Source organism: Vicugna pacos, chromosome 16 (genome assembly GCF_048564905.1).
Source record: "Vicugna pacos chromosome 16, VicPac4, whole genome shotgun sequence".
Taxonomy (NCBI): domain Eukaryota; kingdom Metazoa; phylum Chordata; class Mammalia; order Artiodactyla; family Camelidae; genus Vicugna; species Vicugna pacos.
Genome location: NC_133002.1, coordinates 5,556,755 through 5,572,684, shown reverse-complemented (window position 1 = coordinate 5,572,684; position 15,930 = coordinate 5,556,755). Strand labels below are relative to the sequence as shown.

General features: G+C 50.3%; 1 long non-coding RNA gene across 1 annotated transcript; it reads left to right on the top strand.

The window, feature by feature from the left end:
* The first annotated feature begins 1,046 nt into the window (after nucleotides 1–1,046).
* LOC116283621 (uncharacterized) lies at nucleotides 1,047–13,051 on the top strand. The gene is made up of 6 exons (XR_012060186.1): nucleotides 1,047–1,237; nucleotides 2,400–2,469; nucleotides 3,445–3,539; nucleotides 3,687–3,864; nucleotides 12,367–12,521; nucleotides 12,630–13,051. It is a non-coding gene; the product is annotated as an uncharacterized lncRNA (long non-coding RNA).
* The last annotated feature ends 2,879 nt before the right edge of the window (nucleotides 13,052–15,930 follow it).

The window sequence follows — 15,930 nt, the reverse complement described above, 5'->3', positions numbered from 1 at the left end:
TATTCTTTCCCCCTATAGCACCCTCAGTTCTCAGGACTGGGGAAGGAGGCAGAGAAGAGAGGGTTGCACTGGGATCAAACCACTGTTAGCTGACTTGGCAGAAAGGGGCCCAAGGCCCACAGTCTGTCAGATGATGCAGCTTTGAGGCTTGGGGTTTGGGAGGTGAATTTCAACCCTCACCCCTTCGAGGTGGCAGCTTTGCTCTGCTGGCCCCTCAGAGGCTAAATAAATAAATTGCTGAGATCCATAAACCACCCAGTCTAGGGAGAGGAAGCGGGGAGGGGAGGACAACTCAGAAAAAAAAAATCCACACCCTCCACCCCCCCCCACTAAACACATTTTTAATTGTCCCTTGGGAACATTTGTACATTTGACCAAAGCAAATCCCCAAGCAGTAACAGCAAAATTCGTCACAGGGGCTGGCAGTCCGGAGAGAGTTGGGGGTCTGGAGAAGCGAGAAGGGGGAGAGATGATGGGCGTGCTGGGGAAGGTGAGAAACTTGGCTTTTCTTTCCCTGTCTCCGTCGTGCTTTAGAAAGAGAGTGAGCAAGAGGAATAAAGTTCCAGAGGAAAGAAAGAGAAGGGCATATAAAAGGCAAATCCAAACCAGAAAGAAAAGAAAGTGAGGAAGACAGAAAAAGATGGGGTGGGGGGAAGAGACGCTAATAAAACAGGGTGAAGGCGGCCCCAGGAGGCTGGGCCTCGTCCCAAACCATCCGTCTTCATTGTCTCCGTGTGTGCAAAGGCAACTCCGGCATAAGGAAAAGCCACTATTGGAGCCGCGGCTTTATTTTATATCCTATACATCAGGAGGGAGGCAAAGCTTTATTTTCGCCAAGAGACAGATATTTTATTTCTCTCTTACGGTTTTATGTGTGAGAGATGTCAGGTTGCCACAATGGATGGCTAATGCATAGGCAAGAGGAAGCCGTGTTGGCATGCTGTGTGTCATGGGGTCTTGGGGGGGCGAGCGGGCCTGGGATTTAGGGCTGATGGGACACTCTGGGGGATTTCGGCTAAAACATCTCTCTTCATAAATCCAGAAGCATGGTCAGCTCAACAGGGAGAAGAAGGAGTTTTAGAGGGAAAAGAGTTGGGCTTAGTAATAAACGAACACACAAAGGAACCGCTTACCTTCCAGGAGGCTCAGGCAACAGGGCAAGGCGGCCCTGTGGAAATGCCAAGACCCACGTCAAAATACACATGGACCAAAATACACACGGGCCGTTCACAGGAAAGTATTTTCCTACAGAATCCAATGTTCATTTGCTCCCTTTTTCCATTTTATTATTTTCGCCCTTTTTCTCCTTTCATCAGAAGTCTTTTTTTCACCTCCTCAGAGTCGGTTGAGGGGGGAGTGCTATTAATTTGCAAATCATCCGATCTGTGAAAGGATCAAGATGCCTGTTTTTTCACTGCTAAATCCAATGTCTTGAGTGGACACACGTATGCACACACAATCCCAGGAAGCTGTGAATCCTGGGAGTGTAGGTGCCAGATTTGAATCCAAGAAAACCAACCCCCATCCTCTCCCCTGGGACCTGTGGCCAATTTAAGCCTTAGATCCCAAACTGCATAATGTTCATATTTTAAACCTGGAGAGAAGGAGGAGATGAGGGGACAAAGAGACAGAGGGAAGTGTGTTCATTAACATATTCCGTTCAGAACTTAAGACTAGTCTGCCTCACTCCCAAATCCCCCAAACCACCTCTTACAAGAGTCGCTTTCATTCATTCTTATGTCCTACTCTTTTACTTTTTGGATTTCTTGTGGACCAAAAAGGTGCTTGTGTCCTTTCCCTCTCTGCAGAGGGTGGGAGGTGGTACAGGGTCTCTGGACAGTGAACGTGGGGAACCCACCACACTGTCTTTAGCTGTGTGGCCTTTGGAGAAGACATTTCATCTTTCAGGCCCTCAGTTTCCCCATCCTTACCACACAGGAATTGAGCCAAATGATTGCTAAGGTCCCTTTCAGCGCCGACCTCCTCTGACCGAATGAGATAATGTGCGAAAGCACTTTGTAAACGCTAAAGCCGGACGAGTGCCAAGGATTATTATTACGATTCTAATCAATCCTCTTTTCTCCACATGGATCTTGGCTGTTTAGCGCCAGCAAACAGGCTAAAGAGGGCCGCAAGCAAGACAGCTTAGAGGAGCTGGGAAAGCTCTGTGCCGTGCACAGAAAAAACTCTGCCTCTCCAGAAACATTCTGTCTCTGTGTGCCCCCCGAGGCCTGGTGGGGAGGGGTGGGGAGGAGGAGGAGGCCTAACCTGGTAGGACCCATTTCAGTTCCCATGCAGGCAGGCAGGGAGTAGAATTCTTCCAAAGCATCGTTTGTCTCCCAGTGACTGACATAGGAACCTAATGTGAAGGCGATCTGCAATTGTTTTTTTCCAGGAAGAAAGGAAAGAGCAAGGTGTAGCTGATTAGCAAGTTAATTATTTCAGTACCCCAAGGGTTCCAGTGTGGTGGTAAGTTGTCCAGCCCTGGTGTAATTTCACAGTCCATGCATTTCCTGGGGAGCACCTGGGGTGGCTGGGTCTGTCTGTCTCTCCATCCACCTGCCTTATGTCTTTGTGACACACCTGGGGAGCTGAGCAGGGGCTGGGGGAGTAGATGGTGCCACATATATATTTGGCTCAGGTGGCAGGTGGAGGGCCAGACAGAGAACAAGGTAGAGGAAGCCTCTATCTCTACCAAGTGTTTAATTATCTGGCCCTTCGTTCTTCTTAAAAAAAAAAATTCTGTTGAATAAATATTAATGAGGCAGGTTATCAGAAAGCGGAGTTACTGTGAGGTTATTTCCCCAGACTTGGCGTGGAAAGAAGTGGGGTTGGAGGGGCCCTTTTGCCTCTCACCCCACTCCTAGTCCTGGCCCACTCTTCAGTGCTCATATTTGCTTTCCCAGTTCTGGCCGCCACTTGGTCTGCGGTGGCTTCATCCAATCTCCCTTCAAGAGCTGATTTCCCCTTGGGGGAGGGGAGGGAGGGCTGTGTGGTCAAACGGACACCTCCGTCAGAGAGATAAGTTGGGGAGGTGAACATGAGCCTCAGAATTGGCAGCTTCTGCTTCTCCCTGCTCCCTAGGCTGGTAGGGCCAGCCCCCTGCTGCTCCTCCTGCGATGGACAGGGGCTCGACAGTTTACTTAAGAGTGGTCCCATCTGCTCAGACTGGCCTTTCATAAGGGGAGGGATTTATGCAGTGTCCTTGTGCACAGACCTGGGATTTGCTTGAAAACCCTGGGCCTCTGAGAATATTACTGAAAGCTGAAATGTTCAGCCACAGCGATGATTCATGAGTTGTCTGCATTCAATGGGGGTATGTGTGTGTGTGTGTGTGTGTATGTGTGTGTTGGGGAGGGGGCACACGCATTGATGGGTGCTTTTCCCCAGTCTTACTTCTAATCCAAACGTTAGGAAACTTTCTTTTTTCCTGTATTCACTCAGGAGACAGCCCACAGCACCTGGCTCTGGAGAGCCAACTTCCCGACTTCAGCGGTGTGAAGACGCGGTGATACTTTTTGGCGCCGGCAATCAAGCAGGTTGGCTGGTATCACTGCTGGCGGAGAGGGGCCGGGGGCTGTCTGGAAAGAGAGTTCTTATGACTGTTCTGCTGTGGGTGGCAGAGGATTTGAGGAGGGGGATGTCTAATTGCTGTTCCAATTAAGCTGGCTGTCTTTACCTCCCAGGCATCCGGGGTCTCAGCAGGAGGAAGTCAGAGAAACTGAGAACACAGGAAGGCAGGTGTAGCAAGTTCCTTGTCTCAATCTTGGTAGCACCAAGCCAAAATGAAGCCCAGAGATCCCAGAGAACAGGGCTTGGAGGTCCCGTATGGGATCTTGACCTCTTTTCATTGCCCAGTGGCTGGTAAGCGAGCATTTTCAGCTTATATGACCCTCATTGGTGGTTCTACCATTTTCTTGCTCATGTTCTAGTTTGGACCCTAGCCTCCACAGCTCTGGAGTTTTTCTTTTCTCACAGGCCATTCGTAATTTAGCCAGCGTTTTAGGCCATCGGTCAGCACATGTTCTGAATGGGGAGCCAGCAGGCCTGTACCTATGTGCAAAGTTGTTCTCATTTGGGCTCAAGGGAGGATATAGTTTCCCCTTAAAAAAAGAGAAGCAGGGAACCATTTCTATGAATCTTTTGATGAAGGATTTACTACCAATTTGATAAGTTCAATGCTCTTTTTACTCATTCTGAATGAATAACTTTGTCAGTCAACCCAAGGGTCTGCAGAACCTATAAAAATTCTTTCTTCAGCCTCCCTGTTTTAACACATGCTGGGGCTCCAGCCTGCCTCTGACAGACTGGGGAGGAGCAGAAACATTCCAGAGACCAGGACTTAGAGTGTTATCTCTCCCCCTACCCCAAATCCTCACTCTCCATTTTATCTCTCTTTACCACAAATGCAGAGACCTCCTAGGGACGTGTGAAGGGATGGGTTTTAATCAGGTTTGGGGAAGTAAGGGGCCTAAGTTGACCCCAAAGAAAGAGGGAAACCATTGGAATTTCTCAATGATGCCCCGCTGTTACATCTCTCATGTGTTGTATATTGCATCCCACAGAGTATGCATTTGTGGCAGTAATCTACAGTGTATACCTACGGTGTATAGGTTAGCATTTCCCAAATGCTGCTTGGCCGAAACAGTGTTAAATAAAATTGTAAGAAATTCTACCAGGGCCTTGCATGGCTTATTTAACTCTATCAATGATACACAATGTTAGTGTGTAGCATCTTAGTTGGCACAATATCACGCTTCATTTCTATATGCCAGATATATTTAAGCATAAGAGATACCATTTTTGCATACATATATTTCCTGGTGATTCCCTAGGAGAAATGTGATGGAAACGGCAGAAACCTTTTCTCTCTCCACATAAACTTGTACCCCGAACACACAGATCGCCGGTCACATGCACTCACACGGCCGGCTGTCCCCTTACGCATTGTTATAAACAAGCCTCCACTGGTAAATGGAAATGTAGATTCCGTGAGTGTAGGTCCAGCTTTATGCACACGTGCACAATTATGGACACATATACCAGCATTTTAGAACCTCTGCTACATTTACACATATTTCCTCACACACCTACATTGCTGTGTAGACGGATGCTGATGGAAACGTGTGTTCCCACATGTAGATATTTACACGTGCACATGTAAGTGGTCTCACTGTGAGAGCCCATGTGCTGGAGAATCCTCTATACGGGCTCCTATGTGAGTGTGCATCTATGTGCACGTGACGTTTGCACACACACACTCCTATGCCCCTGCTCTTGGGTATACACTCCAACACTCCATGTGGCCAAGGTGCCACAGATGCCCTGTTCCCCCTCCCAGGCTCCAGACCTGGCGGACAGTGTTTGAATTGGATGTTTGCCCTGGATGAGCCCTGAGGCCTTCGGGTTGGGGGTCCAGGAGGAGCAGGGTCAGGGTCAAGATGCCAGCTTGCCTGGCCTCTGGTGAAAATAATATGAAAGTGTGGGAATAGGAGGAAGGGTTGGCTAGCTGGTCTCTGCAGATGCCTCCAAAAGAAAATCAATCTTTTATTTGCTCATTTAACAAATGAGACAGGAGACCTGATTGGCTTCTGTGGTTCTGGTTCTGCTGCCAGTGATGCTGTGTGAGCCTTAGGTAACCTGCTCTCTGAGCCTCAGTTTCTACATCTGTTAAGTGAAGTATTGGCCTAGACTAGTGGTTCTCAACCCAGTAGAATCATCTGGGGAGCTTTTTAAAAATACAGACACCTGGCCTCCACCCCAGACCAACTAGATCAGAATCTCTGGAGGTGGGTACCTGGCATTTCATTTTTTTAAAGTGCCCCAGGCAATTCTCTATTCCACCAACATTGAGATCCACTGACCTAGATGAACTCCAAGGCTCTTCTAGCCCCCAAACTCTATGCCACGGAAGCCCTTTTATTTATAAAGCACCATGCTGGACATGAGGGTACTCTGCCAAAAGTTCTAATTCACTTGTATAAGATCGTAAAAAGCCATTAAAATGATTCTTCTTTCAGTTCAGGAAGAGGATAATTTTTTGAACAAACTATATTTATGCTGGAAAAACTCAACTCCTGAGTTTCCAGCTCTTTGTTCCCTTCCATCTTTGTCCCAATCTGTCTATTAATTATATGCCATCGATGCAGATACTATAAGTGGGTCCCTGATAAATGTGATCAATACCTTGCTAACTGCACATATTTCCTGTCTAGCTCCTCACCCAGCCTGCCGGGGGAGCGGGGTATTTTTAGTAGGGTAAATGAGGAGGCACAGGCCTCCAGGGGAAAGCCTCTCCCTCCCCCAGCCCCGAGGCAGAGAACACCAGCCCCTAGGCCCGCGCCCCAGTTCCGGAGGCTGGTGCACCAGCTGAAGAAAAGCCTTGAGCTGAGTGTCCTAGAAAGCTGCTCTCAGACTTGGGCTTTTGGGAATCCTACCTTAATATTTTCTAACAACAGTTCCCCAGGCAGAGCCGGTCCCTCTTGAAAACAAATCTGCTTGCAGCCGCTCCTGCTGGAAGAGGCTGAGTCTGGCTGAGGCGTCTCACCCACGTGGCAAGCGGAAGGCAGAGCTGAGGCGACGTGGGCTGCCGCCCGTGGGCCCCTTTCTCCCTCATGGGGGGATGCTTAACAGAGTGTGCGGGGAGGGAGCCCCGCCCTTCACCTGTGTGGGAGGAAGGGGCAGGGGTTCGTTCTGGATGCACAGCTCCTGCGCCTCCATCACTGTTCTCATTCACTGACATTGGGGTTCAGGGTCTCCCAGGGAGACTCAGAGCGGAGTCTGGTTCTCTCGTTCGTTCCCACTCTCTCCCTCTCTCTGTAGCTCTGCTAGCTGGCCCAGGAGGCAGGCCAGGCTGGCTTAATTTTCTCCTGAAAGCGTTTGGACTAGTTTTCTTCCTTAGGAAGTTTGTCCCAACGTGGCTACTGTTGCTCCACTCTCCAGGTGAGCACTGGAGGTAGTGATGGGCCTTGAGATTCCTGTGGCTGGGGCTCTAACCCTCTCGTCCTTGCATGCTCACTATTTCTCCGGTTGCCTCTTTATTTTTCCCCCTCTCGCTCACTTTATCTTCTTTCATTTTCTCCCCTGATGACATGCGAAATCCAGTCTCGGACCCCAAGGGGGTCTGCACAGAGTGGGGCATCACAGTGGACATCTTGGGTCATGCCCAGTCCATCTCCCCGCCTTCCCTTGCAGGGAGGCCAAACTTAGTTCCAAGAAGGGGACTCCGGACACAGCACAGGATTCTTGGATCTTGAATCTAGATCCAGAGGCCGGCTTCCCACGCCTGTGCCCCTTCCCAGGGCCCACCTCCCCTTAGGCCTGGGGAGCATCACACCCCAGGATGTGATGGATTTCCCCAGGCACCTTCAAAGGGTTCCATGTTTGTTTGCAAGGCGGACCTTGAATCCTGCTCTGGTCATAAATGTTGTTTATTTTGACTAGGACCTACTGAAAGGGGCCTGGGCGTTAGGGAGGGCAAAGAGAGGATTCCGTAGGGAAGATCATAAAACCATTAGCAGGGCAGGGCTTTTAAGGGTCACAGGATCATAGAATTTTCTGGCTGGAAAGAACACAGGCCATCAGGAAGGTCAGAGAAGACCACTTTGTCAGCGAAAGGCCTCTAGGGCCACACGGGGCTAGGGTGGACAGCTTTGGGCCTCTTTCTAGAAAGTGGACACGGGGCATGGGGGCATGACCCCCCAATAACCTTACACCAGGCGGGGGAGGCCAACAGTCACTGAACATGATGGATTTGCCCTCCCAGTGGGAAGAAGCAGTTGCTTGAATGTGCACAGGAGCCTCTTGTTCTGGGCAGTGGGCACAGCTCTGGGTAAAGGACATAAAATCACCTCCAATTCTGCTCCAATCATTATTCTGAGCAGCCAGCATATACCAGGGGCTATCCCTGATGCTCTTCTGATACCTTCAAAATAATTCTGAAAGAGATGTTATCTCCATTTTGCAGATAAGACAGTCGAAGCTCAGAGAGGGGAGCTGGTTTGCCCAAGGTCACACAGCAAGTTAGTGGTAAGGCTGGGACTAGACCTTAAGACTTCAGATTCTTTAAACCTAATCTCTTTTCCATCCCCCATTCCCTCCCTTCCCTTCCACCATCTGCCATGGTCTGGTCCCCTGTGGCCTCAGAGATGGAATGGGAACAGGGCTCCCTTCCCTTTAAAGCTGATGTTAGGGCAGAGGGAAGCTCACTTCTCGTAAGGGAGAAAAGCAGTCTTGGGCTCCTTCCAGTCCCTGGCATATACCTGGCTCCCTTTACAAACATGCTCTCATAAATCAGTCAGGAAACATCTTGGTTGCCCTTTACTTGCTGTGTGACTTAAAGCAAATCACTTCACCTCTCTGAGCCGTACTTCTGGACCCCCTGAGCTCCTCTTTGGTGTAATGGCTCTAGGGGACAGGGGGAGATGAGACTTGGTTTTGCCCCCAAGGCTGACTCAGATCACAAAAGAGACACTCAAAGCAGGCAAGGCAAGGCTTGCGAAGATCCCTGCTGAGAAGGCAGAAGGCCTAGAGCCAGGGCAGAGGCTGGGCGGTGAAGAGGCAGCTTAAGCAGTGAGTTCTTCCCTGATCCCCTGACTGTGAAATCCAGTTGCTCAGAGAATGGAAAATCCCCTTCTTCTCCCCCAACCCCTCCTCCACAAAGGCCTTCTAATAGGCCTGCCAGCTTTGGGGTGCTAATCTGCTCAGACATCACTCTGGGAGCAGGTTTCCTGGGGTCCCCATCCCAGCATCCCCTCAGTGGGAGATGGGGAAGGCTGGTGGGGAAGCAGGGGTCCCAGGACTTGAGGGGAGGTGTCCTGCTGCCTGACCTGCCCCAAGGATGAGGGAAACTCATATGGTGGGCCCCTGTGAGAAGGTATTTCAGGGATGGGGATGGGGTGGGGCTGGGGAGCACAGGACTGGATGGAGGTGGGCAGGAGGGCTGGGTCCTGGGGCAGAGGTGCCTTGGGTGGGCTTATTATTAAACAGCCCCATTATTTCACCCACCACACTCCTTTCATTTTTATTTGAAGACAGCTCCCTCCCCAGCACCTTCACCTCCCCACCCCCTACACTTTCACTCATCCATCCACTGAGCCGCTGACAGCTGCCCTGCGGGTGAACTCCAGTCCTCCTGCGGCTGGAAAGATACTGGGGGGGGGGGCGCTCAGGCCAGAGCATGCCCCCTTCCAGACCCCACCACCCCCTCCATACATACTCACTCCCTCAAAATAGTGCCACCTTGGTCCTCCTGTATCAGACCCAGATGAAGGAGGTGAGGGAGGTGAAGGAGCCAGGAGGAGGTGAAAAAGGAAGAAATGGTGATGGGATGTGGAGAAAGGAGATGAAGGAAAAATAAAACAGAGAAGCAGGAGGGAAAGAGGAAAAGGGAGGACATGGAGGAGAAGAGAGAGGGGAAGAAATCAAGACCAATGAGAAGGTGGAAAAGGAGGAGGAGAAGTGAAGGAAGGATGAAAGGAGGGAGGGCAGGGGCTGGAAGATTGGGAGGCATCACCGTGAATGGCGGAAGATGCTGAGGGCAGGGGAAAGACGGCAGGGTTGAGGGATGGGGCAGGGGTGGGGGCTGCACAGGCAGGAGGAAGCCAGGGGGTCTCTCCAGGGGTGAGGGAGGCGGCTGGCTGGAGCCTCGCCCACCCAGCTCCCACCTCTGGGTGAAGGTTAATCATCGCAATGCCTCAGACCACATCAATGGCTGTCCAGGCTGTGATCAGGGGGTTCTCTGACTTGGGGTGGTCAGAACTGGGAGGACCGGCCAGATGGAGCCCTTTCGTCCCTTCCCAGGATGGGGACAGCTTCTGCCCTATCTTCATGGGCCTGCCCACCTCACACCTGCCGCCTCCATCCTGCCCACTCCTCTTTGGTTACGGAGCCCATCGGGAGTTGGTCCCAGTTGTTGGGTTTCATGATGTTATGACGGACTGGGCCTTAAAAGCCAAGTACTTTCCATCCCCCCTCACTTTATAGATGGGAAACTGCAGCCTGGAGAGGGGAAGAAACTTACCCACAGTTATATGGGGAGCCTTGCCTTTCTAACCTCAGAAGCTCATGATGAAACAGCCAAAGAGGAATGGGGCCGCGTGATGTCTCTCTGCAGAAGGCCTGGCTCTTTGTACTCAGTCCTCTCTGCTGGGAACACTACCACAGTGTTCTGGATCCCAGATGAGGGAAAACGTTTGTGATTATGATAGTTACCTTAATCTGAGTACCTACTAGGTTCCAGGCACTTTGGCATCCTCAGTAAATCTTCACACATATCCTGTCCAGTGTATATTCTATGTCCTGCCTTTATAGAGAAGTAAACCAAAGCCCAGAGAGGTTAAGTAACTTGCTCAAAGTCACACCGCTAGAAACTGGAGCTGGGATTTGCTCAAAGCCCCTGTCAAATCTTTAATGCCATGCTCTCTCTTGGGTCATGACAGTGGACGCTCTCCACCCTCATCCCATTCTCCACTTCCTCATACTCTCGGGATTAGATTTGAGACCACCCCACCTCCCTGCCATGCAATATGGGACTGATGTTGTCACAGAGAACCCTGCTGGGTGAATCCCTCTAACCATGTCCCACTGACTCCCAACAAAGACCTCACAAGAACAAGGGTAAGGTCCTCTGAGGCTCCGTATGATTTATCTGGTGATATTGTTATTTTATGGGACGGGCCAAAGAGGTGTCAGGAAGCAGGTTTGCTGTAAATCTCCTTCCTTTGCTCCTTTTCCTGCTGTGTGTCCCCTCCTGGGATTTATGGTGGAATATGTTCAGAGCTACGGACTTGGGTCTTGGGTTCAAGCTTAGGGTGGGAAGGCAAGGGACAATACATCTTCCTCCTCTGGGATCTGCTAAATGTGTGTGTGTGTGTGTGTGTGTGTGTGTGTGTGTGTGTGTGCATGAGCTACCCATGCTCCATCACAGGCCTGCACTGTCTAGTCCACAAAACCTTTCAAGACCTCCATAGCGCTCGAACAGCCCTGCAGACGGCAAGTTGCTTGCACTAGGGATGTGTTACCGGGGCCCACACATAGGCTGGCACCCCCTGTGTGCCTCTCGCACTGGTGGGTGTAAGTTTCTGAATCAACCCAGGAATGTGGGAGCAGAGCCCACCTGGGAACAAACGTGACTCCTATGCAATGATTCTAGGATGGGAAGAAGAGGGGTGCTCCCCATGGGGTGGTGGGTTAGGGACGTACTCCTGGGTACCTTTTGAGATGGGTAGAGCAGGTGGGGTGGGGTGGGGTGAGGTAGCAGGGCTCCCCAGTTGGGCTCTTGGGGATGCCATCTTGGCCTTCCCCTTCACACCTCTCCCCGCTGCATTGAGGGCTTTCAGGGCTGTGAATTCTGGGCTGTTTGTTCTGAGCTCAGCTTGGCCAGCTCAGAGGCCAGCAGATGCTGGCTGCAGCCAGTGGTCTGGAGATAGCTCAGCCCAAGGAAGGAGGGAGGAGGAGGAGAAGGAGAGAGAAGGAAAGAACTGAGTAGAGGAGGGAAGGAAGGGGAGGGGCTAGGGAAGGCCTTTTCTGGCTTGTTTCCCCAAACACACTGGCCCTTCCCTCTTGCCAAACCCCTTCCCGATCATAGGGCTCCTTACACACAGTCTGGTGGCTTTCACTGCTGTTCCCCTCCTTTGTAGGCACCTAGAGGACATGTCTTGGGCACCTCATAACTCTCCACGGTTCCAAGTCCTTAGAGAGGACTCCCTAAGGACCCTCCCTTAGGTCCCAAGGACCTTAGGGAGGGCTCGGTGAATCCTGGCTAAGTGAATCTAGGAGAAAAGAGATGTCACCCTTTGAGTGAATATCAGGTCACTCTCCCACCCCATCCTTTCCCTGCTCCTTTCCTGGCTGCCCAAACCAGGGCTGCACTGTGTCTCCCGTTAAATATATGGAATTATCTATTACAATACTTCAATATTTATTACATTGATTTCGCTTTAAATGCTTTGTAAATCATAGCAAAAAATAATGGCCTTCCAACAGAGAGTCATATACCGTAATCAACTGGAGGAAAGCCGGCATTGTAATTTAAAATAAAAAAATCCTTATGTGAGTCTCTCATTTAAATTAAGAGACAGGACGTGATTCAAATAATAAGACCCAAGTGAGGCTGGTTTTTCTTGGCAAATTAGTAGAGGTTTTAACTGGAACTGAAAAGGTGTTAAGGTGGAACACTGACCTTATTAGACCTTAATTATTTTCTGTTGTTACATTCCTGGAGCAGAGGGTTTTTATTTTTTTCCCCAAAGTGGCCATGTTAAGCTTCATCACAGGAACTTTGCCTTTAGAAAGATATCACTTCTCAAGAGGCATTAGTAGGATAAAGAGCAGACACTTCACCTGTGTCCTTTTTCTCCATCCTAGAGTTTCCTGGGCATCTGGAACTGCTGGTTTGGAGGCATCGTTCTTGTCCTTGAAAACAGAGAATTCACCACGCTGTGTCTCCCAGCTTCTTCAGCTTCTTCACCCAGGCTTCTTAGTGGCATCCTCCTCCCCAGGGACCTATCCTCTGCCAACTGGTACAGCCAGCATCCATCTGGCCAGGAGGGAGGAGGGGGTGTGTGTGTGCATGCGCGTGCTGGGTGATGGGACCCAGCCAGCGGTGTTTTCCTCCTCTTTCACTGCAGCCTTCCTGCACTGCCTTCCGTGGCCAAATGTGGCTGATCTTTGGTCCCAGAGCTAGCCAGGCCCAGACCAAGATGTCCACGGCACCTGGCAATGAAAATGAAAAAACACCAGTCCCTCTACATGGAAATAGTGCTAGTTAATGGCGCTGCATTGTACCTGGTACACAGTGGGTGTCTGGTAGTGTGGGTTTTTTTTTTTTTTGGCTGGAAGGAGGTGCAGTTAGAAAAGGGTCTTTTCCGCTTGATTCCAGACCCCTCCACTTCCCATATCTCGTACATGGCCCTGGGGTGCCATGGTGGGGAAGAAATATTGAGCCCCAAGAAGACCCCGCACAAACATCCATTCCATAACCATAGCCTCCTGGAACACAACCCAGCTGAGCTCTTTTTATTAAATGCAGTCTCTGCATTCTTCCCATTAACCTTTTAATTGACTGATTTGATCAGAGCGAGGCAGAACTTTTCCCTTGGCTTGGTGTCCTGGGGACCATGTTTGGTGGTTCCTCACTACCCAGGAGAAGGTTGGGATACGGGTGGAGGATGCCATAAAGACATAGGAAAGGCCCGAGTGGGACCCGTTAGGCCATTACAGGCGGTGGGATCCCCGAAGGAAGAGGGAGATCAAGGCTTTCTTTGGTTACCCGTCAGCTGTGAACAGGGCATATACTGTAGAGGCGGGACCTGCACTCTTCAGAGGAGATCCAGGGTCCTAGGACATCAGGTCAGAAAGGGTTCAGAGGTCATCTAGGCAGACTCTCTTTCTTTATAAAGAGGACGCTGATGTACTTGGAAATGATCGAACACCCTGCCTGTGGGTCCGTAGGGGGCAGAGTTAAGATGACGACAGAGGGGTCAAAAGTTGCAGGTGTGTGGTCTCTGGCCTATGGCTGAGCAAAAGTTCACCTTGAGCCAGGCTCATCCTGGCACAGGTGGGCCAATCCCTGCTCCTGGACAGCTCGGGTGACCCTATCTGGACCCCACTCATCACTCAGAAAGGCTACGGATACTGTGACTCCCAATAACATGACTGAAGATAGGTAGACAGGTATTATTATACCCATGTTACAGATAGATAAACTGAGGCCCAGATAGATTAAGTACCCTGCTCTCCCCTCTCCCCAGCTGCTAAGAGGCAGAACTGGGATGTGAACTCAAGTCTCTCTGACTCTAGATGCATCAGAATTCCTACTGGGAGGGCAATAATACATGGGGGGATGTGAGCTCCACGAGGGCAGGGATCTGCAGATGTTTTATTCACTGCTGTCTCCCCAGCCCCTGGAACAGTGCCTGGCACATGGTGAACAAGAAATATTTCAAAATAACAAATGTCGACTTTAAAGGAAGGTGTGGTGGTGTAGCAAAGTGAGTTAGGAATGAACACTTTATTGGGAGATACATATTTTTAAAAGCTTTTGGGGGGAAGTAATTAGGTTTTTATTTATTTATTTATTCATTTATGTTAACGGATGTACTGGGGATTGAACCTCGTGCATGCGCACACACTCTCCCACTGAGCTATTCCCTTCCCCTAGGAGCTATATAGTGCATCACAGTCTGATGGCAGGTCCTGTGGCGTAGAGAACTTGGGGTAGCTTTCACTGTTCATGGTACCCTCTTCTGGCTCTTTTTATACCCAGTTACTGCCATGACAGTGGTTTAGGCCCCAGATAGTGGTTAGTTAAGTGGAAAGGAAATAAAATTAAGAAAAAATCAACATTAGCGATAAAGTATGTCCATAGACATACACTGATTATATTGAAATGATGTCATAGAGATAGTGTCTTGCCCCTCGGTAGAGTCCTTGGGGGGACATTATGGAGAAAAGAACACTGCATGTTTTCCTAATCAATGCATCCTTTAGTTTTATATCTAAAGATATTGCCCCTCGATGCCAAGGAACCAACTTTTTACTCAGCTGATTTTTACTGAGCACCTACTATATTCCATGCACTGGGTGAGGCCCTGTTAGGTACGGAGATGCCCAGTGGATGTCCCATGGCCCTCGGGAGCAAGGCCAAGGCCTCGGGAGACTGCCCTTGGGGCAGCCAGGCTTGTCCAGTGGCTTGCTTGGCCCAACTTGGCTCGTCCTTCTCTCCTCCAGGGTGTGAGGAGAGTCGGCCTCGTGCTCTAGGAGGTCAGCCCGAGGGTCTCTCTCTTTCTCTCCCCTCCTCTCTCCCCCTCCCTTCTTCCCCTCCACCCCCACCTCAATCCCAGGCTGACTGAAAAGGTGCAAGAGGGAATCTGAGATTCTGCGCTGTTTGTTTTGGGTTCAATGAAATCTCATTTACACGTGTTAATTGCAACTAATTGGCACTAATTGGATGAACAGGAAACCCTCTGGGAGCACTCATACCTTTAATTTGTAGTAAATATCATTAATTAACATATGCTAATTAGAGCCAATTAACATTGATTAAGGGTTTCCAGCTACTTGGGAAGTACAACTCTGTGTCCTCCTCTCTTGGTTGCCTGAAGTCAGCACAAGATATGAGACATGAAGTCTGGGCAGTGAGAGGAGGAGACCCTTGTGGCTGCCTCTCCAGGTGGGGGGCCACGACGGCCGCTGCAGCCCTCACCTGAGCTGGGTGCTTGGAGGATGGCACCCTGCCCGCTCCCTCCCCAGGGAAGAGGGGGCTTCAGGGGAGGGGCTGCAAGGTTACCACTTCTGGGAGGAACAGGCAGGGGATGTTCTGGGTGTTGGAACGTTCTCCCCTTGGCCTGGGTTCCAGGGTGGGTTGAAAGACACTAGAGGTCAGCCTGGCAGGGAGGGTGGGACTGCTGAGACCAAAGCAGGGTTTGGACTCTTTTCATGCAGATGATGGAGGGTGAGACCCCCACTGGCCAGAGTCCTGTTTGGCACATTCGCAGACAGACACACACACAACCGCCCCCGCCCCCACCCCAGACGTCCTCATCTGACACGGATGTGTAGATGGGATACCTCCTTGGTCTGACAGGTGCATAGGTGGAGGGACCACCTCTGTCAGACATCTCCTTTGCCCATCTTTGGGATGTATTTCACTCCAGATTGGGATGTTCAAACTATCCAGGGTATTGGTATCAGATAAAAACCAAAACCATTTGCCTGGGAACTAGAAGGCTTTTAGGTCTGCTTTTAGCTCTGTTACTAACTAGCTATGGGACTCTTGGGATTCATTTAAATGCATTTACATATATATGCTTTATTTTAGTCCAATACAAAAGGAATAAATTTATTACAGACCCCACACGCCAGGAATGCCCTTTCTGTAATAGGCTGCTAAGGCCTGCCTTTCCTTTTCTGCATTATTCGCCTCATTGT